Source organism: Ctenopharyngodon idella, chromosome 9, assembly GCF_019924925.1.
Source record: "Ctenopharyngodon idella isolate HZGC_01 chromosome 9, HZGC01, whole genome shotgun sequence".
Lineage (NCBI taxonomy): Eukaryota > Metazoa > Chordata > Actinopteri > Cypriniformes > Xenocyprididae > Ctenopharyngodon > Ctenopharyngodon idella.
The window spans coordinates 9642437-9666684 of record NC_067228.1 but is presented as its reverse complement, the minus strand read 5'-3'; the positions used below and the strand labels follow the sequence as shown (position 1 = coordinate 9666684).

Genomic DNA, 24248 nt, shown 5'->3' with positions numbered 1-24248 from the left:
CAAACAGAGGGAAGGAAATGATTACATTCCCCGACAATGTCAGAATCAGATCCATCCTGGATTTGGAGCCCCGACACTTTGGACAGCAGCGCTAACAGATTTCTAATTTCATATTTCATCTGCAGGGAGACACTTCTCAATCCTTTGCCCTAATATGCATCATACTGTTTCACACGGATCACCGGATCTGAAGAGGAATCAATCTGTTGTTCCCCTCCCCACACGTTCATGGGTGAGACGTCTCTGTTTGGGCACACCAGACGACAATGAACATTATGATCTTAACGTGTCTGGAGTAATCCTCAATTGCGTGGACAAAAACACTGGAGAGCTTATAACAGATTTGCATTATTTACTGCACTGGATTTCTCTTTCACGGCTACAGGAGATTAGCTGTGTGGCGGTAGAACAGATGAGACATATTCATAACCACGGGCCATCTGAAACTGATAATAGCCTAACAAAAGCTTGATTAAACTGTACTCCATGGATGATTGGAGACAGTGTTATTGTGTATTTCTCCTATCTCTACAGGGCATTGAGAAACCTGTCGCTCAATGGATAAATTAATTTTAGCGTTCTCTACGTCTGACATGCTGGGAGGGCTGAACGCAAATGTCTCGAGCTCTCCTAGAGGCAAGAGACAGAAAAACAAATAAATGCAATGGCAGAACTCGGCAGGGGTCCTTAGACGGCCCAACCGGTTGATGGAGAGCCGGGAACGCTGTCTTTCTCTCTACAGACTATTTCACTCCAGCTTCACTGAACCTTAGCGTGTACATCAGATAAGAACACCTGAGGGAAGAGAGTCCACAACTGAAGACTACATAGTCTCAGGCAGCACTAATTATGCTATTAGCTATATCATAAAACACTGACCATACAAAAGAAGACTAAACACTAAAGCAGATAATAGTCTGTGTTTACATGCAAGCCTCATGTAAATGGTACACCAGGCATTGCGGCTAAAGCTAGTTGCTAGTCTAACTTCCTACTCAAAGGATCATAATTCCCAAAGACAACATTCAAAGCCCCCTACACAGGTTATGACATACCTGTTGTACTTCCCGCCAAAGATTTTTTATGTAGTTGTTCCTATTTTAAAGGGACAGCTCACTCAAAACTGACAATGTTGTCATAATTTACTCACCCTCATGCTGTTACAAACATGTATGATTTTCTTTTTAATCTGTGGATACATAAAGTGAAAATCAGTGTTGTTAATCTGGACCCCACTGACTTTCACTGTATAGACAAAACCATTCTTAAAAATGGTCTTATTTTGTAAACCTTTAAAGGTCACCTATTATGCTTATTTTTACAAGATGTAAATTAAGTCTCAGGTGTCCCCAGAATGTGTCTGTGAAGTTTTAGCTTAAAATACATCACAGTTCATTTATAAATCCATTTCTGACTACAGTCAAGAACAGGCTGTTTTCGTGCATGTGCCTTTAAATGCAGTGCCCCGCCCCCTTTCTACGATCACAGTTCCTGCCTCAATCGGATTCTCTGCAAACAAGACATCTGCTGGGTTTTGATTATCATCTATATCGCGAATACTGTCACGGATAGCATAGTTTTTCTTTCATCATTAAAATTTTTTTTATTTTTCACGCATTTTAAAGCTATATTAGTTTAAACTTCTAATGGATCGTTTTCTGAGCGCACTTATCTGAAGCGCACACACACAGACAGCTGTCAGACGTCAAGTCTCGTGAGTAACTTCTCTTTCACATTTTTTGTTTTGTTTAAACTGTCAAATACACACAAGGTTCTGTCAAAAACACATACAGTTCACATAAACACAGTCAGTTATGTCTGTGAACGTAAATAGCAGGCAATGTTACAGAAATCGTATGTGTATATTAGATCTGTGGCGCATTCCCTTCAAAAATAAAACTAATCCACTGAGTTCAGCGGCTCAGATGTTAGTAAATGAAGACTGTTATGTTCACTCTTACCAAAGACTTAAAGGGACTTTGCTCTTACATCCAAGAACGGAACATTACTTACCAGACATTGTTGTCGCTACGGCTAAGTTACAGCTGCTTGAGCAAGGAGAAAATGGCGGACAGCGCACAGCTCGCCGAGGGCGAAAACTATGGTAATACAGGACTGTCAGTCAGTGGCCGTGGGCGGGGCATGAGAAATGTGGCGACACATTACTCAGAGAATCAGAATACAATGGAATTAAATAGGGTCAATCAATCAAATTCAAAAGATCTCTTTTGTGTTCAGAAGAAGAAAGAAACTCATACAGGTTTGGAACAACTTGTGGGAGAGTAAATAATGACAGAATTTTCATTTTTGGGTGAACTATCCCTCTAAGTTAAAGATTTAGATTTATTATTCTGATTTGATATTTAGATTTATATTTAATGTTTATATTTAATACTCATTTACATCTGACATTTACATTAATATATTTGCAATGCAATATTTGCATTTATTTAAGCTTACAGCATAAAAATGAAACCTGAAAGAACATATTTGTGATAAATCTGGAAAAATGGGGCACATTATCACCCTAATTCCAATTTCTCAGCTGGCACAGATTGGCAGGCAAGTTACCTGTATCAAAGGACACACAGCTGGAGGGGTAGAGGAGCGCGCGCGCGCACGCACACACACACACACACACACACACACACACACACACACACAGCCGGTCTAGATGCCAGCACTGGCGCTGGGTTCAGTAAAGCGTTTCTCTTTGCAGCGATGACAGCTGGTTTCATTTGAATGAGTGTTTGACTTGTTTTGGGGTCTGTAAAAGCTACAGGTTCAATTTTGACTCAAATGCTGTATAAAAAACACACACACACCCCTTTCATTTCTGCATATCTACAAACTTAAAACACACGGCTGAACTTGTAGCATGTTTGCTGTCTACTGCCTACATAGGCAGCATCCTTCTAAAGCAGTAAAATGGAACATCACAAGTGATTGATTTGAAACACTCTACACAACTCTGTGCATTTTACAAACAACGTAAAGTATGCAGGAGAGACTCCACTTGATAATTGACTTTAATAGATTTAGCTGTTAACATGTTGCTAAGCTAATGACACAAGACTCTAATAAAAATAAAATACACATTTTAGTCCATTTTTAATTATACTGAACTTTTTTTTACTGCTACTCTTTAGTATTTAATAAAATATATGTATATTTATAATTGTCATTCACTTTGTCCACCAATTTTAATTTAATTTTTCACTGATACTTAGCATTGCAATAAGTGATTGTCTTCTCTGCTGAAGATAAATGCTATAAATGAGAATTTGGCTAATCTTGGAGTATTAAAAGGTATCTTCAAGAAAGTGCCTATAATGACTAACTTACAGAACACACAAACTTCTGGGCTTAAGGCAATCAGTTTTGTTTAACTAAATGGACCAGAACAGGACATCATTTTGGCACCAACATCTCCTTTAACAATCACAGAGTCCTAATCCAGTAGTTCATTCACACTTTCTCTATAAGATGATCAAGTCAATCGGGCATAGATGTGGCTGTCTATTCATCACAGAGTGCCAACATCACCTCGGCCTTACGCCAGTCACTGCCAGCAGTCTGGCTCTGCGTGTGGCACAGAGGGACTACGCCTGGCAGGGCTTATGAGGAATGATATGCCAGACTGTGCCAACTTCCCCTGCCGCCACTGTACAAATAGGTGATCTTCTGCGCCATCCATCAAAGTGAGGCTCTGCACCACACAGCTCGGCCTCTCCAGCCGCGTTACCAAGGAGATGCTGTCTGGGTAAAAAATGCAACGAGTAAAGTTGAACAAACAACAAGAGGGAACAGAGTGATTTTTCTTTCCGATAAGGAGAACAAAAATTGCCTGTAACCCAAACACATTAGGACTTTTGTGAGAAAAATAAACACTTTTTAATCGTAGTTTAACCTAACATTATTGTCCTTTTCACTGTTGAGGGTGATATCTGTCATGCTGTCTTTTTCTTTTGTGGGACTTAGAGCCCTAAAACAACAGCATAAGTGCAAAACAAGACCTAACCCTGTTGACAAAACCAGCATATTCTGGTTAGGTGTGTTTTTTGGCATGGCCGCTGGTTTGAGTTGGTTTAAGCTGGTCCTTATTTGGTCCTTAGCTGGTTATGAGTTGGTTTAAGCTGGTTAAGTGCTGGTCCTAAGCAACTAGCTCCAGCTCAGGACCAGCTTACAACCAGCTCAGGACCAGCACAAACCAGCTCAAACCAGCTGCCATGCTTCTAAACATTCCTAACCAGCATATGCTGGTTTTTTCAACAGGGAAGTGAGAGAGAGTATCTTACATATCTTTCACCGGATATTTGAAGATCAAGTGTCCCTCTGTGTCCAATTTGAGAGAAAAAAAACCCAAGTAATTCCTTCAATGTGTCCATTAGAGTCTTATCACAACTGGCCGACACAGAAATGACTCAAAAGCAGGCAGAGAACACCTCAAAGTCTTCTGGATAAATAATAGCATTCTGTGCTCTTTTTTGTCTGACAGAGACAACTACCTGAAATGTTCTTACTACCTGACAGATAGATTTCGGTGGTGTCTGTCAGGTAGTAGGGACATCTTCTGTGTGTTATTTCACAAAAAAGTCACAGTTCGTAATGATTTTTTCTACCTTTTGAATCTGAATTGGATACAGATGATAATGGCTGATCGTCAAAATGAATGAAGATAGGTGTGTAGCATAAATGTAAAAGATTTTAATTAAAATATGCTGCAAAAAAAATCTATGATCTATGATGAACCAAAAAAGCTCTAAAAACCAACACACTTTGAAATAAAATTACAGTCAGTTAAGCACATGCTAAAGCTTCTCATGCACACACACTACCATTCAAAAGTTTGGGGTTGGTAATTTTTGAATGAAGTCTCTTATATCTAAGGCTGCATGTATTTGATCAAAAATACAGTAAAAAACAATATTACTGTGAAAAAGTATTACAATTAAAATAACTGTTTAATACATTTTAAAATGCACTTTATTCCTGTGATGCAAAGCTGAATTTTCAGCAGCCATTACTCCAGTCTTCAGTGTCACATGATCCTTCAGAAATCAGAAATGGTGCTCAAGTAACATTTCCTATTACTATCAATGTTGAAAACAAATGTGCTGCTTAATATCTGTGTGGAAACCGTGATACCGGAGGTCACTTTTAGTCATTTTTATACATCCTTGCTAAATAATAATATCAATTTCTTTCAAAAAAAATCTTACTAACCCCAAATATTCGAACGGTAGTGTAAAAGCCCACAGTTGTGTACCATTGCTCATTTACTCGTTATTTAGCTAAGATAATAAGAAGCTTCAGTGATGGGCTTTCCACGAACACCTTAACCAAGGTCAGAGCAAAAGAGCCACTCACATAAATCTAGAGGAACAGGGGTGGCAAACTAAGAATAAAACACAGACAGACTCCATTTGAATTTAATTGCACTTTTATGTATTTAACTACTGACCTGAAAAGAACAACGGCTTTAATTTAACTACATAAAAGCATTTATGAGGAGTTGATGCCGCAGGCGTTCGGGAGAGAGAAAGGGGGAAGGCACGGACCTGTGCGGGAGTAGTTCAGCAGGCATCCGTGCCGTGCTGGCTGCGAGCAAATGCACTTTTAACGAGACACTGTTGACATTCAAGCATGAGTGGCCACGGCAGGCAAAGCATCATGGGAGCCTACTGATGGCCCATATGTGATCGGCGCTGACAGCAGAACATGTGTTCTACTGGTTACATGTGTCTGTTTCGGTCCTTGGAATTCATCTGAACCAAGGACCCTCTTGTAGCGCTCAATGCATCTTTTTTTTTTGCTCAGGCTACAGAGGGACAAAGACCAACTCGATAACAACTCTTGAAAAACCAATGACAAAGGCAGTAAATAACAGGCAAGAGCTGCATTGAAATAAATCCCTTTCAAATCCAACCAAGGTTGATAAAAAAAATGGTGCTGGGACAAATAGAACACCCTTTCTATCTACAGGAGGGCAATTTTTATTGGCAATTGTTATAAGGGGAATTGTCACAGTGACGGTATGATATATAAGCAATAAAGAAAGAATTGAAAGTATATTGAACGCTGAGTTGAAAACTGCAGTGCTGGACCAGTGGTTTAAAAGCTGTGACAGATGCTCGCAATACACTATAACATCTATTTATGAACAGTTAATGCAGAAGCATTTGAACCCAGTCTTATTTTGAGTTGTTTGTTGGGTTACAAGGTATTTCAGGGTTCAAGGCTGGTCGGCTCAATAAATATATATAAACAGGATGGACGACAGCTTCAGACAGTGGGCTTAACTTACAATCCTCCATGCCCCCTGACTTCCTCAGGGTGGTAATTGCATTTAATGCAGGCTGATTACATTTTGTTATCCCTTACGCAATTGTTTCCGATGAATCTTTATGAAAAATGGCTAAGATTAAAGGCTTATGGAATTATCTAGGGCAGGGAGCATCTGCTTATTTATCTGGGAAAAGAACAGAAAAAGAATAGCTGTATAAATGAGAGAGGGCAAAGGGATAAGAGAGGGCAAGACTTCCCCTTTCTTATTTCTAGTAACTGAAATAACCTTTCATGTAACATATCTGGGTCGGGTAGGTGAGCTTGTTGAATTAGAACAGCTAAATCACTACATGCAGTGGCACACTTGAAGGAATAGATTTCTAAGGGCTAGAGGAATGTGAACATACAGTTATGGTGCGTCTGCTGATAAAGAACACAGATAAAGACCGCCGTCCAGAAAACTGTACACAGCGTGTATTCGGCCAGCTATCTGCTCTGAGAGGATTTGAACGCAGTTACTGAGGGTCAACACTGTGAATAATTTTATAAGAGAAAGCAGTGCAGAGTGCCTGAATATGATTTTAGTGCAGTGTTGGGGGATAACATTACATAATCTCCATAATATCTTTCTGTGTATTAATAAATATATAATATAATATAATATAATATAATATGTTTTTGATAAAAAATGTACAAACAGTGATCAAGAAAAAAATGTGTTTCGAGAATTCAGCTGTGGTGAAAGCTGTTGTCAACTCTAAATAGCAATTCAAACATTCATTCTCTCTTTCCTTGGGCAGAGCAAAATGCCTCTTTAACTGTACAATGGCTCAATCAGAGAACACAAGAGAGCTTAAATGCATGCTTCAATAAAAATAAAAACCACAATGAAATACATAGGTAGAGAGAGTGGAGGCCAAGGGTGGCTTCTGACTGAGTGACACTTCAGATATCAGCGCAGGACCCCACACCAGCCCTGCAATGAGCTCTGTACCCCGCAGCTCCACTGAGAGGGGGGAAAAAAAGCCAAACCTAACTGAAACAGAAGAGCACCTGCATACAGATGACTGTACTGTGACCTCTCTTAACCTCAGGGAAAGGTCAGCATTCCCCTGTTAGGCTGCAGGGGCAGCTAGGAACGCCTTTGAACTCAACCTCTAAATCTCATAACAGCTTGAAAGACTATCTATATATGGAAGGCTTGAAAGGCCATATATATATATATATATATATTTTTTTTTTTTTTTGTCTGCATTCTTCCTACAATGACAATGTACTGCTGTAGTAATAATAATAAAAATTCAAATATAAGCATTAGAGCTATTGTCATATCTTATTTTATTTCAGAATTTTATAATGTCTATTCTCAAACTTACTAAAGAATCCGAAGAACAAAAGAATCCTTGCGAACGGTTATAGAACCAGAGTCATTAAAATTCCTTAGTTAAAGTGAATTAAAAAACTTTTCTTTTGACTTCAAAATTTTTGACTTCAAAACTTTTCTAGGGCCAAACTTAGCTCTGCTACCAAAACTTGATATGACATAAAATACCTTGTGTAACGCATTATAAATTAGTTCATGAGTAGTGCTGCAAAGTGATGCAAGAGGGCTGGATGAGGTAATTCTCTGTATTCAGAAAAGTGATTTCAGATGTGTGCTGAAAGTAAACAAGAGGCCAGGTGGGGAAGTGAGGGAGGAGTTTGGGGTATATTTAGCATCATGCATTCATCTGCATGGCAGACCCCACCTGGGCAGTCTGAGCGCTTGGCAGGGTGGCCGTAGCAGCAGCAGGGGCTATTCATGTCCTATTACCCTCCACTGCATTCAGTACAGCCCCTGAGCCTCGTCCCTGTGAGCCACTATGCAAAAAATAAATACATTAATTATTAAGCCACAGAGGGAGACGGGGATGCTGCGGCAAAGACCTCACTGTGCCAGTTTAGCTGAAACACAAGAGCCGGCGCATACTCGATTTACCACTCCAGATGCACACCAGCTGCTTTCTGCATCTCTCGCTCCTTCTGGTGTTTTCTATGTCACTGGGCATGTTTGGTGGTGTCATCTGATGTGCCATGACTTCATGGTGGTCAGGTCTCCCAGTTACGTTCACCTGCTTCTTCCTAGGTAATGACTCACTAGCCAAAGAGAATAACTTATGCTGCTTTCACGTGCTATAGGAAATTTGATAATTCCCACTTCTGAAGTCATGATTATGAGCTTATCGTATTCAAGTTTTGACATGAGAGGGCATTCATGTGCAATTTTTGAGCCCAGTCTCATTAGAAAAACGTAGCTGTGTGAACATTTTTGCAAAAAGAAAATACGTAGCGCCCTGTACGTCTCGTAACAGTTTCAATGTGAAATGTCCACTGAGTGGCGCTAAAAGCGTGTTCAGTTTTTTTTTTCCGAAACAGATGAACATGAATATGGCACGCTTTAGCTTGTTTTTGATCTCTCATCTTTGAGCTCTTTTACTGTGACTCGTTTTTCCCCGGATTCGTACCCAAGCCTTCCGCATCCTAAGTACAACTCTGTATCAGCTGAGTTACCAAGCAAACTTATGTTAGAAAAGCAAAACATATGGAGCTGGTTAAGCGATACAAAGTCCAAAATGTATTTGTTTACAAATTGTGGACTTTGGTAAAAGCGTTTTGAGATCATAACATAATATTGTGCAAGGAGACGTGAAAACAAGTCTTTATTAATCCATAATCTGACCCTGTAATCATAGCTGTGTATGAAAACGATTAAAAGCGCTTGCTGTTTTACTGCCTCTAGTGTTCATTTCTGTTGGAAACTGCAGTGATATGTACGTATTGGTACGTATTACGTATTGCAAAAATGTTACCACAAGTATGTCTTTCCATGAGAGCAGGTTGCAATTTTTTTGCCTAGAAAACTCGTAATTACGATAATTCCGAGAGCACGTGAGGGCAGCATTGAAGTCGGCCTTTTAAAAGAAATGATTTCTGGGCATTTTCCAATTATTTTCTTGTCCCTAGCGTGTGCCTCCATACACCCATATAACATTCATCATAATACTGCATAATATGTATATGGACTTCAAACTGCTAAAGTCAAATGTTTTACATAACATTGCAGAATATTTTTTATAATTAAATGAACATTATACATAACATTATACAAATGTCTCAGCCAGCACATCTATGGACTATCGAACATCTACAGACTATCTTTTACGCTTGAAGAGAACACAAAACACAAAATTATGCCAAAATGCCCGTTTTGTCGAGTATCCTCGTAAGCAGTCATAAATGAGTTAAGTAAAGTCTTAAATGAACGTTGTGATGAAATGGGATGCATGTCAGATCCATGTCATGTGCGTCAGGTTAAAGTGACAGCAGCCTAATAAACCAGCTGCGGTCTGTCATTAAGATTAATCAAAGAAAAGAACCAAGAAAAAGAGAAAATCACTCACTGCTCCTGAATAACTTTTATAGCTTTAATGAGGATTGTTCTATATTTAATTGATCATTTATGCAGTTAAGACTGTGGTGTTTGATAACTTTATTCAGTTTCTGTAAATTTCCTACCTGTTAGTTCAATTATTTCTCTATTTAAGTATTACATTTCTGCACTATATATACTATATACTATACTTGTTTCTACACTAATTAAATGTGAAATTATTACAATATAAAAATGTATTAACTTTAATGTTAGGTGTGATTAATCATGATGTGAGTGAAAATGTGTGAGTTATTTTTTAATTGATTGACATCACTAATAAACAGTAAAATTACAAATAAAATTATTATAAAAAATAAAGTATCAACTGAAAGTATTGTAGATTAACCTGCTCCTAAACTGCCTGAAAAAAAAAAAAAAAAAAAAAACTATAGCAGGTTGCTTTATATGCTAGTCTCTTCCTGTCTAAATGAAAATTAAGCGATGTGAATTAGACTTCATGACGATATTCTGGCTACGCAAACCTATACAGGCTCCATCTGATGTATCAAACATATGACCAAACCACAATCCGCAGCTTCAACAGAACAACCATTCCATCACATTCCCTCTGAAACAAGAGTTCTGTGATTCATCAGGAGCGGTGGTAATTGACTTACCACTCTTAAATGTTTCATTAACGTTTCCTGCTGTGAGCTTGATGAAACAATGCCAAATCTGAGGCGACATCAAGAACAGGAGGACTAGCGAAGGTGGAGATGTTTTTTATCAGTCTGTAGTGTATGTGTCACTTGAAAGCGTAAGTGTTTGTGTACGTATAGATGTGTCTGGCTGTGTGCGGACTCTTCTCTGCATGTTATTGATGCCAATGACACAGGCTTTGGCTGGCATACACTGTGAAACCCAGCCAGAACCGCTGGCAAGCACAACACACCACTGTTTAAACATCCACAGCGTTATACACCTGCCAGGAAAAGCTCGCCTCGATCACCTGCTACGCTCACTGATCAGGTCTATAGCAGGATAACAGGGTGACTTTGATGTCTCTTCCTGCTCCAAGCACCCCACAGTCTTCGCTTTGGTTGCATTGTGTAGAATGGCCTCGTTTTTGACTCTAAAAAATCGCTGCAGGGCTATAGAGGAAACTGTTTTGATTATTAATTGGCATTAACATTCTTTGCACGCCTCACATTAACTTTTAATGAGGCCCAAGTCTGATATCTGAGGAGGTGGAGGGCTGAAACAGTTCGAAGTGGACAGACGAGCAGAGTTTGCAGCTTTATGAGTGCTGCTGATACACATTGTGTCTGTGTATGTGTGTGTGTGTGTGCAGGACAAAGGTGAGGTGCGGGCACACTGCTCATCAGTGGCTGGAGTTCCTGCACTCCGGCTGGCCCTGAAGCCCCATGTGCTGCCAGTTCTGAATTATTCAACATCCACAGCCGCTCTACTTTTTTCAACCGTTTTTTGCTCCTCTTTTCTCTTGACTATGAGCATTTGCCTGCACTCAAAGCGGCACACGCATATAATCAAAGGCATAAATGTACAGAGTCATTTAGCATTATTGTGATGTACAGCTCTGGGTCACGGAACAGCTCTATTTGTGTCAAAAAGCTTGCACCAGTCTGTGTTCGGGCTAGAGCATAATGACTGATTTTACAAAGGCTCGAATCAAATGGTAAAGTCAGGTGCTAACAACACCCTAGAGACTCTTTGACTCCATTAGCAGAGGCTTACGGGTAATGGAGACAAATGGGGGAAGCTAAAACGTGTGTATGTCAATGCTTTCTTAACACAGGAGCAAGCTGTCGACTAGCAGCAACACACTAAAACAGGTATAATGTTATTGTTATACTTACATTTCTGTCTGTTGAACATGTCCTTCCACTAAACATGATTTAAGGCTACAAAGTTAGCACGAAATGGCATGATAGAGGCTTTAAAGGTCATCATTTTCACCTGCTAACTTTTATTAACCTCCAGCTCTTTGTTTGGTCAAAAGCAAAAGGAGATCCTTAGGCACAATGTTTGAGCTTCTGTTTTCCGTTTTCCATTGCACCAAAGGTAAAAAAAGGCACCATAAAAGTTTTATAAAACTCATGCTGAATTTTCCAAGCCTTATGGAGTCTTGCTTACTTGCTACTGCCAATACATTCACAGACACTGCTGTGAGCATGTAAGACATTCTGCTGCTGCATATGTAACATACATGAATTAACCCATTAGCAAATCTATAAAGGTGGAGCTGTGGAGGTGGAGGGTTTCTGAAAGTGCGCTGCACACTACTACCAGCAACACACCAGCATTTGTTTGAATGTTGAGCCGCAGCTCATTTGCCACTGATGCAACAACAACCAATCAGCTGCTATGTAGATTATGACGTGAATGTTACCAAATGGAGTTCAGCTTGCACCATCTAGAGTTGCATGCCAGAACTAGGTATTTAATTTTATTTACAAGTACAAATGACATTTGAGAGCACCATAGAAGGGAAGATTATCCAAGAATAACATCTTAAATTTCAGTTTGTTTCTCACAGATCTTCAGAAGTCTTGAAATATAGACTTAGTATCTCCCATCATCAAACTGTCAAAGATAAATCAAGCACTAATTTCTCTTCTATCAATGCTTGTTCTACACTGATATTCTTTCCACCTGCCTCAAATTATATAACCGCTCTGTGATGCGCTCCAGTTTCTCTTTGCTGGGATTCTTTTTTACAGTCCACAGAATGTGGTGATGTTAATTGGCTGTTGTCTCGGGATGCTTCATGCAATTGAATTAACTATGAGGCCATGAAAAGCTATACACACATTAGAATAACTGATGGAGTTGGCTGTTGTCATGATGTTGGGTTCATGTTTTTCTTTAGGCTCAATCCCTCATTATATCCAAAGAGGAAAGTTTATTAGCTGCACATTTTTGCATATTTACTTCATGGATTATGGGGAAAAATCTTGGAATTCTGTAGAATTGTTTGAAACATTTTAACAAGAATTAAACAGAACATAGTACTACGTTCTAATAGGCAGTTTTTAAAGGCACAATATGTAGGATTTTTGGATTAAAATGTTATATATTTTGTTGACTTGTGTACTTACATTATCCCAAATGTTTCCAAGAATGTTTAAATCCAGAGAAATAAACAATTTTAACCAGGACACGGGCTGTGTCTGTGAGTCGCCTATCAATTACATCATACCCACGTTACCCTCGGTTTCCGGTTTTATTTTGTAGAAACCATGGAAACACCAAAGATGCTTTAGTATATTATGTGTTTTATTAGAGAGGTGAGCAACTGTTTGGATGGATACATTAATCGACAGAAAACTAATCATGTTATATAGCTCAACACAGTAAGTCTTATTGTTTAAATCTTGTTTTCTTGATTTACTGTGAGTACCATGTTTTACCATGCCTAATATCGATCTAGCTTACTGCAGTGTGCATATCTAATATGATAAACAGCGCTGCTTTAACCCCACATACTCATGACCAGAAGAAGCGGAAGCTCTTCTTCTGCCCGAGTCCCATCCCGATTCTTTTCCACCGGATGTAGACGTGAAGACAACACATCCCATGATTCCGCGAAATCAAGCTACCCCTTTGTTTTGAATAAGCGACCTCTAGCGGCGAAAATTTAATGTTGAATGACTTTTTACTTTCTCAGCTTAATGTGTAGAGATAATAAGCAATTCAAGGGCTCTGTGGCACTTTCAAAACAATGTTCTCTGTGTTTAAGCACCTAGCATATAAACTTCTGGTTCAACCAATGGTGCAGAAGTTACACACTTCATCTTTAAAGGGATAGTTCAACCGAAAATGAGGGTGAGTAAATGATGGCAGACTATTCATGTTGTTCCAAACCTGCATGCATTTATTTATTCTGTGAAACATGAGATTTTTGTAGTAACTTTGTGAATGACAGACAATCCAATACCATTTAAATATGCAGACTTGGTATGTTTCATGTTTCGTAAGTGTTTCATATCATTAGTTTTCCTTCATGTATGTGTGAGCTCCTTTTCTTTTTTTCCTTTTAATGTGAAATGTGGTGTTTGAAGCCAGGAGATATGTTTAATCATTCAGATTCTTAATGATAACACTAGATTCATTATTAATGGACCTGGTTTCTCCAGTGATTGGGTTGGGCGAGTGGGTATTAGCACTAACTCCACGCTCTCTATTTGATCTCTGTGTAATTACAGCTTTTCTTTTCTCTCTCTTCCCAATTCACATTACAGCCTTTAAATACAGACAACTTCAAAAATGGATTCTTCCATTTTTCTACTCCACTTCTCAGGGCTTTTGTTTTCTTCTCAGCAGTTCTGTCATCCTTTCATCTCCATGGTAAAGGAAAGTACACTCTGCATGTGTTCTGTATACACAAACACACTGCTGTTAGAAAGAGAATCACATTCACTAGGGTTAAATATATATATTTTTAAATCATTTTACACACATTTTTTCTCTTCACACTGACCAAGGAAAAATTAACTTCTTAAAATATAATCATTAAAAAAAATGAGGAGGGCGTATGTAGTATTTTGTAAAAGAGGGTCCATACAGTGAAGTCGTCACACAACAGGTATTACAGCTCAATGAAAAGTCATCCATCCCACATCTTTAACTGCTTCGATTACAATCACATGCATTTTCATTCCTTTGTGAGGGCAGAAGGGTCAAATCTTTCTAATGATTAAAATTTTGAAAGTCCTTCTGTGGTTAGGCATCAATATTTCATTACATTCTTTTCTCACAGCTTACATAATTCCCATAAGCTTTAATTAATGAGCTTGAAAACAGTCAGCAAAATTAATAAGTGAAAAGCACAAAGAATATGTAAGTAGGAAATGTAAAAACAAAAAAATTGCAACGGTCTTTTCCAAGGCCTAATAAAGAAGCACTTGTTTGTGTTGTTGCAAATGAGCAGAATCATAATACTGTCACTTTTAATGCTGTTTTTCCTCAATGCCCAGGGAGAAAATGTCCTGTCATTGACACCGTCCTTTCCACCTCTGTAACCTTGCGTTTGTGGTTTATGTCACTGGTTATTACTGCACTACAGCTGCGCAAAAAGATTAATAATACGGCCACATTCTAGATTTGCTGCAGTGCAACTGTTGTCCTTCAGAAGGAGGATCGCTCCCCTGCGCCTCAAACAGTGAAAAATCGAGTATGACACAAACGTAATTGCATGGGAAGTAATCAATTAGACACACAATTGGAAGTGACCCGGGGTCTGGAAGCCTCAGCGCGAAAGATGGAAATGAGTGTTGTGCAAGCACCAACAAAAGTAATTTTCTTTTTTCTCCTCCCGGATCCCTTTACACAGACCACTCTGAGCCGAAAAAGAAACGAAACGGGTAAAGAGAGAGAGCAAGAGACAGACATGTGTCTGAGGCAGTCATAGGCTGATCTCCTTCTTTTCTCGTTCTTTGTCTTTCATCTCCGGTGTGCTGTTCCAGAACGCTTTCATGAGACGCTGAGCAGGACTCAGTGAGGTTAATGCACGATCATTGAGATTTTCTCCTTGAACAGGTGCAGGTTTATTGAAGAGTAAACTGCTGCTCTCATGTGTACGTGAATGTGTTTGTGTAGATTTCTGTCTCTTTCATTCCGTCCATCCATCCGTCGTTCTTTCGTTCTGTCTCTTTCATTCCATCCATCCATCCATCCATCCATCGTTCTTTCATTCTGTCTATTTCATTCCGTCCATCCATCCATCCATTCCATCCATCCATCCATCCATCATTATTTCGTTCTGTCTCTTTCATTCCATTCATCCATCCATCCATCGTTCTTTCATTCTCTCTTTCATTCCATCCTTCCATCCATCATCCATTCATCCATTGTTGTTTCGTTATACCTTTCATTCCATCCATCCATCCATCCATCCATCGTTCTTTCGTTTTCTCTTTCATTCCATCCATCCATAATTATTTAGTTCTGTCTCTTTCATTCCATTATCCATCAATCCGTCGTTCTTTCATTCTATCTCTTTCATTCCATCCATCCATCCATCCATCCATCGTTCTTTCGTTCTGTTTCTTTCGTTCCATCCATCCATCCATCCATCCATCCATCCATCAACCTTTCGTTTTGTCTCTTTCATTCCATCCATCCATCCATAATTATGTCGTTCTGTCTCTTTCATTCCATCCATCCATCGTTCTTTCATTCTATCTCTTTCATTCCATTATCCATCAATCCATCGTTCTTTCATTCTATCTTTCATTCCATCATCCATCCATCCATCCATCCATCCATCGTTCTTTCGTTCTGTTTCTTTCATTCCATCCATCCATCCATCCATCCATCATCCTTTCGTTTTGTCTCTTTCATTCCATCCATCCATCCATAATTATGTCGTTTTGTCTCTTTCATTCCATCCATCCATCCATCGTTCTTTCATTCTATCTCTTTCATTCCATCCATCCATCCATCCATCCATCGCTCTGTCGTTCTGTCTCTTTCATTCCATCCATCCATCCATCCATCCATCCATCCATCCATCCATCGTTCTTTCATTCTGTCTCTTTCATTTCATCCATCCATCCATCGTTTTTTCGTTCTGTCTCTTTCATTCCATCCATCCATCCATCCATCCATCCATCCGTAAAGGTCTATAAAAAGTCACTGTTTTTAAAACTTTTAAAACTATAAAGTAAAGCTTTGTAAAGCCAGTATTCAAAGTTTGTCATGACAAACAACAGGTGGAGGAACTGATATTTCCTCCACCTGTTGTTTGTCATGAATCTGCAAGAAACAGCAAAGAGAAGTAGTAGAAGGTGGACAAAACCACAAAACGCATGAGAGCAGTACCTACACTAGCTGTGCATTTCTAGCTCTAAGCTGCACATTCACAATTCACATTTCTAAGCCTCAAAATACAGTGTAAGATATAGTGACAACACACTTACATAGATGTCAGTATGTAAAGATTGCAGTATTCAAATGTCCTGTCTGCATTTGTACTTGTGCATCTGTAAAATGTCCCTCAAACGTACTTTCTTGGCATGTAAAGAAATAAAAAGGTTACGCTTACAATACCACTGTGACCATTCTAGTCATGGTGACTCTAAAGCCAGGCTCACACTATACAGGAGTTTTAAATTCCTAACTGATTGTGAAATCTGGTTGCAGTACATACATTAGGGGAATCTTCACAGATTTTATTCTCGCAAATCTCAAACATGCACACACTACAAAATTTGAAATTTGTAGTGCAGCACACATTACAGGATATTATTAAGATTATCATGACCAGAGGAGCACCACACATGATCTCATGGGGAAAAGTATGTAAACATATATACGTAGCAGGTTGTCGCTGACATCTAAACAGGTAACTTAATGTTTATATTTGCTAGCAGCTTTCTACACTCACCCAGTATGTTCAAAACCATAGCGATTTCTCCCCAGCTTTTCTCTTTGTCCGTACGTCATGTTTTCGAAGACGCGTTATTCAAGCAGTCATGTTGTTGCAACACTTCCAAGAGCCGCTGTCCAAAAGATCCATTCAGCAGCTGATTTCGCGGTCGTGATTTCAAAAGCGCTCTCATTCACTTCTCTCATTAGATGTTGTTAAAGAACTGATGTAATCTTCCTGATTTAAAATCCTAAATATCAAACATGTTTGATATGATCGGGGCAGCCCCGATTTGTGTGAGAGCAGATCGGGAGGTGCAAGATTCGATCTGTGAACGCCTCACATTACCAGATAATCTGCGCCGAACATCGGAACCGATTGAGGTCCTCAAAAAGATTTTTTTCTCCGATTCTCGGCCTAAAACTCCTGTAGCGTGAGCCAGGCTTAACATAGAAAAAAAATAACACCACTGTACTTTTAAAAAATGCTTATGCTTAAGAGTGCAGCTGAAAGTGTTTTTTTTTTTTTAAGTGAACAAAATGGCATAAACTACATAAAAACCCACCATCCACTTATACAAAAAGCCTCTGTTCAAGTTAATGTTAAAGACAAGCAGAGAAGTCGGCAGAACAATCAATAAAAAACTAGTGTACAGTACAAAATCAGAACCTTGAGACAGCATAGACACAAACCTTGACAAAAACAAAGTCCTCTTTCAAGATAATTTGTTCTAAAAGGCAGGAAAATAAATAGCTTGCATGAAGGACAGGACGTTGAAGCCCATTTTCCACAGCTGAAAATAAGAATAATGAGCAGTGCTACTACACTTCTGAGTGTGTGAGAGGCAATCAGCAATTCATGATAATATCATATAATAAGTCTAATCAAAGGTTGAATTATGAATTTCAGCTCAAATAAAAATTAGCTGGGAAAGTAGAAGAGGAAAGTAAAGTAAGTAAACGCTTAGTTGCACCCATCCCTTACAAGAATTTACTATAGCTACAGTACAATGTAATAAGTTACTACTTTTCAATAAAACAAAAAACAAAACAAAAAACTAATACCTTGGTTGTCACCACCACTATAATAGAAATATTAAAACAAATGTATTAATGAATGAATCAATGAACAAAAACAAACAAACAAACAAACAAATTAATGAATACAGATGAAACACATTTGCTGTATTGCAGCACTAAAGCACAAAAATACCATATGTTTGCAGAGATTTAGGAAACATGCTAAGTTCACATACTTGTTTCTCCGAAAAACAAAGCTACAGCCAGATATTCTACTTTGAAATGTGCGTTCCGTGTCGGAATATCTGTTTTTGTTTTGGTCTGTGTGATCCCGCCCACTGCCAATTTACCCAATAGTTTTTCGCCACCCCAGGTTGCCAGTTGGCGGAAAACACAGCGTATTGTAGCCACGGAAGCCAGCAAACAAACTGGGTCAGAGATTGCGGATTCTACCCGACCTAAAAAGCCTCGGCATCCATCTAAAAAGCTCTATATCCAGAGGAATATTAAAACGCAGATAAATCAACTCATCAACAGTATAAGGCTCATAGCCTTCCATTATCATTTGTGCTCATTCCTGTTGCTTGTCCTCAATTTGGCAACCTGTGTGAGCATTAAGTCTAAGGAGGAGGGGGCGGGAGAAACAGCCCTCTCCAATATTTTGAATTTGGACTGTAGTACCCATTTCAATCACTAGCTGTCAATATTACATACTGCACCTTTGGCATTGATATTTTTCTATTCAAATTCTGAGTAGAGAAGAAAATGATGTGTAATAATCAAAAGCACTCATCAAGGGCAAAAAGCAAAGTGGGAGAAAGAAAACAGACAGCACAGAACTAAAGAAACTGTATACTAGCTGAAAAAGAAAAGCAAGTAAATGGTTAAATTACACACTCATCTGTTCTTATGGAGGTTGTTATTATTGTGAGGTAATTACTGTCTAAGCTGCATTTGTGTTCGGCTGAAAAAAAATAAAAAAAATAATGAAAAACAATGAGGTGCACAAATGTTGAGTAAAAAATCTTTGCATAGCCATGAAAAAAACATTCTAATTCTTCTGAAAATGACAACAGAGAGCCACTTTGAAATGTCAAAGAAGGGATGCGAAGTTTAACCTTTGCCTTAGCAGTGGGACGAGGTATAATTATTACAAATCACCTGCCTCTCGAGGCCTTTGAGGACACGGCCACAAGATGACACAGCTCCTTCTGGACTGACAGTAGCAGATGGCAACACTTTCTATGAAGCCTGTATACATAAAACAATACAATGCGCATTCTAATCCATAATAACTTTTCATAAATAATTGTAACCAGAACTAGAATTCATGATTATATGATTATATATTACAAGCTATTCATTGTTACACTTAAAAGAGTAAAAATACAACAAAGGACATGACATTTTGACATGCACATTAATGCACACAAAAAAGATATAACCGTGAATATTATAATGTATTATTAACTATTGCAATTATTTATGAGAACATGCAATGTATAAAATGTATTATATATTATAAGGCATTACTGAAGCATAAAGAATACTTTTACACTACCTATCAAAACGTCTACTCTTCATTGTTGTTATTGTGCACATTTTTAATAAATCAATATCACAGTCATTAAAACTCTAAATGAAGTATAGGAATTACAGTATGTAGTGACCAAAAAAAATAGTTATTCAATATTCAAGCAGAAGCTATATCTAAAGGTTTTGAAGATCATGAGAAAAATAAATTCAGTTATGTGTGTCCAAACTTTTGACTTCTTGCATTTAATGCATTATACTTGCAGTCTTCATAGAAAGTGTTAACAATCAGACAAAAAAAACAAAAAAAACATGATGGTTGTACAATGGAGTTTGCTAGTGGGCAAATTACATCATGTTGTGGAAACCAATAGATACAGGAGATATAAACAGCCTAAAACTATATATATAAAAAATCTTGGTTATTATTTCATTCAAAAATCCTTAATCAACAACAATCAAATGTTTCAAATGCTTTTCAAGGTGAACTGAAAGTAGTGTTGTACCATTTTGCATTCAAACAAATAGCTCAAATAGCTCACTCCATTGACTCCTACTTAATAACCCAGCAGGGAGGACGTTTGAAAGCCAGTCGCAAGGGAAGCCCGAGCACCACATCACTGTGTCGCCCACACACCACCTCTCAAAAAATCAATAGAGCAATATCAGAATATACCAGCGACAAATTGATTTTATCCAGGGCAATTTCTACCTCCGTGGATTTCAACTCTGGTAGCAACGCGGACAGGCTGGTTTGATCAGATTCGGGATTAGACCCAGTGCAGTTAATAGCCTTTGTTCTCTTAGATATCGTTTATGGATGGTATTGATCACTTTACACATCTCTGGAGAACTGCTATGAGAGGAATGACATGATAATGTGACAGGATCAAAAGGCTCATAATGTGTAGGTCTGACAAGCTGTAGTCCTCGAAAGAGAGCGAGAGAGAAGTTGCTGTGCTCTGTTTCAGCTTTGATCTGTCTCAGGGTTACAGGGCACTGACTGACTTCAATGTTTAGAAGACCAGTGTTAGGAGTCAATGACTATGCATTTCTTTCTTCTGTGGAACACAAAAAAGAATGAAAAGGCCCAAGAATGACTAGACCCTGTTGAATTTCGTTGTACCAGCAAAAAAACACTGAGATTTTTAAAAAATATCTTCTTTCCACAGAAGAAAGAAAGTCATACAGCTTTTGTACTACAAAAATTTTTACAATTTTCATTTTTGGGTGAACGATCCCTTGAAAGAACAAACGGTACAATTCCAAAGTCGCTTCCTCATTGCTGTGGAGGACACATGCAGCTTCTTCTAGGCCCATAATCCTTCGCTCAATGAAAGAAAGAGAAAGATACAGTTAAAGTTAAGGGGGCAGCCAAAGCAGATTTCACAAAGACTCACAGAAAATTGGGTGAAAACGAAAAGAATGAATGTATGCAGAAAGAGAGATGGATGAGAGAATGTGAGTAAACGAGAGAGCAGAGCTTCTGTGTTCTCTCCTTCCCTGTGGGTATGGCTTGGATTTCAAACGTTCCTTGACTCCACTGCTGTTCCGTGTTAGTCTGCCTAAGACGGGATCACAGTCCTCTGGGAGCACCTGATCTTCTCGACGTTCCTAAACACTGTCATCTTCCAAGAATACAACATGAAATGCAGCACGGTTATGCTTTAAATGATGTCAGCATTGCAATGTGGCATTTGGGTTATGTACGCTGCGTCGAGTGGACTGAATAGGGACTGAGTAAGTGGAACAATACACGCGGCTTGAATTATTTACCCAGTCTGCTACACCATGTCTCTCTCTGCTCTATTTCCTTTGCCTACACAGCAAGTGAATGAAGATGTTTTCTGGACCAGAAACATTGTTCCATAAGAGCCAGACAGTGTTCCCGAACCATTTATGTGCACTAGGTTAAGTACCTAGCCAGATTTCACATTGTAATTGGCTTGTTTGCAGAGATATAGACTAAAGCAATTGCAATGTAAAATAAAAACACAACTGTCTAGAAGTCCATTCTTCACAGTGTAGCTCTTTCTTCCCTTGTCTGCCACAGGTCACAAACAATAGTCCCACCCCCAAACTTATACCATTTGTCAGGCTTAAAGTCCCCCTGTGGTGAAAATCAAGTTTTTAATGTTGTTTATAGGGTCTGCTGATAGACGCCTGCTTTCAAACTCTCCCGTGTGTATCTGTGTAAGCGCTCGGCGATGAGCATCATTGATGTGTATTTACAGCATGTTTTTAAAGCTTTGATCATTGTAGCCAATCACAGACATATCAAATGAGCGTGTGAACACAATGGCCAATCAGAGGTGCTCACGAATCCGCTCAGCAGTGCTCAAAGCATCACATTTTTTAAATTTTAGTACTGACTTGGTACCGAAGTTGGTACTTTTGACAACACTAGTTGTGTATATGTCTATGTGGTGTTTTTAATACACTTTAACAACCATGTGCAAATTCATAAGTCAACTCCATTGTTGAGTATGTTCTCTTTAAAACTGCAGTGATCTAAAGACAGTTTCAAAAACACAGTTTGAAATCGCTGGTGTTTCTGACATCACAAACTACCTTGTAACCAATCACGTCAACATGCCGGTGGGCATATCATTAACTATGACCACTCTGTAGCAGTGGAGTCTCAAGAGAAGCCAGGTTATCCCAGGATATTTTTCTGTTCATTTGAAAAATCGGGTAGATTTAGCAATATAGTGGGTGTATGATGTATAATACGATGTTATGATGTACTATATGCCTTTCTCCAGTTCAAAGCGTTTGTAAGGATACTGATTGTTAGAAGGCAGCTGTCTAACTCTGAGATGGCGAATGGAAATGTGTAACATTAGCAACACATTATTAGCTGTTTGATAACATAGTTAAGCAAAAGGCTAATCATGTTACATATGTATCCGATGTTGTAAAAAGTGATACCACTGTGCAACGTTTACCTCAGTAAGTCTCTGAGCTTGTGAGACTGAGTGGAGGCGGAGCTAATTAGCATATTCATAGTTCCGCGTATAGTAAATGAAGCAAGGGTGTAGAGTTCCATTCAAGCTATTTTAAGGCATTTTTTTTCCACAGGAAAAAAACGTTTAAATATATCATTTTGGTGATCAAATATGAGTTTTAAGGGATAAAATTATTGACTACGGGGGACTTTAAAGAAACAGTCAACAACCACAGTGTTTTGCCCTCGTCAAGGAATCAAGCTAAAAATGGCTTGTAGTCACCTCATTTTAAGCTGGGATACATTTATGCATTTGACAGAAACTATTATCCAAAGCAATTTACATTGCATTCAAGATATACGTTTTTTTTTAAATAGTTTATGCTCACGCACTACTGTTTAAGCTACAGAGAAATATTGTACAAAAGTTTGGGGTCAGTAAGATTTTTTTTGAAAGAAATTAATACATTTATTCAGCAAAGAATGCATAAAATCTATCAAAATTGAAAGTAAAGGCTTTAACCTTGTTACAAAAAAAATTCTGTTTTAAATAAATGCTGTACTTTTGAACTTTCTACTCATCAAAGAATCCTGAAAAAAATTTATCAGCTTTCATTTCACAGGAATAAATTACATTTTATTGCGAAGTATTATTATAATTTAAAATAACTGTTCATATAAAAAAATATTCAAATTATTTTATATTAACCGGTATTTTAAATTAAAATAATATTTCAGAATAGTATTTTTCGAATGTATATCATCAGTATCATTACAGTGGATAAAAATCAACTGTGTATAGAGTACATAATGTTGAACCTAAATGTTAAATTTATCAAAAAAGTTTTTTTTTTTTTTTTTTTTGTAGTGTATTATTTATTCAACAAGGTCATGGGTTTGAGCCCATGTGATAACTCAAACTAATAAGATGTATACTGTAAACTGCCTTCGATAAAAATGTCTGAAAAATAAATTTTAGAGCCCGAATCTCCTTCTTCAACATTACAAGAACACTCTGCGTCCTGGTTACACTAAAGGCTGACTAGTAATCGCCGCTGATTAATGCTGGTTAACATTACCAATTTGAGCTTAAATAGTTCTGGTCCTGTTAAGTTTCCTCAGTGTGGCCATAATAAACGAACAGACACAATTACTACCACCTCCAACAACTATTACAGTCTGTGCCATCATGGATGTGTCTGGAGGAACAGTTAAGAAGAAACATACTATTCATTTGACAAAGTAGACAAAAGTAGCGCATGGTAAATGTCAGGCCCATGCACTTATACTAGTGCTTTCAGCCAATCAGAAGGAAGCGGAGCTGTTGTGTAACAGCAATGATCAGGTACTGTGAAGAAGAGACATTTCCAACTGGCCCTGGTAGTGAAGCAGAAAGTACAAAGACATTTACAAAAACATTAAACCCCCAAACTCACCATCTCTGTTCTGAATTATGAAACATGGATCTGCCAAATTAAACACTGTAATTTGTATGTAATGCTTATTTACCACAATGTCAGACTCCACAGAGGTTTGTGTTTGGTATCTGTCTTACATAGGGCCTCATATTTTTTTAAACTCATGGTGAGACATGCATTTAAATTTAGCTACTGATTCAAAATAACAATTTAAAAACCTCTAAATGAGTATATACTGCAT

General features: G+C 38.2%; 1 protein-coding gene across 2 annotated transcripts in view; it reads right to left on the bottom strand.

Annotated features, from left to right (window-relative positions):
• The window catches only part of erbb4b (erb-b2 receptor tyrosine kinase 4b), a 318456-nt gene that overhangs the window by 103352 nt on the left and 190856 nt on the right, over positions 1-24248 (bottom strand). The window lies entirely within an intron of this gene.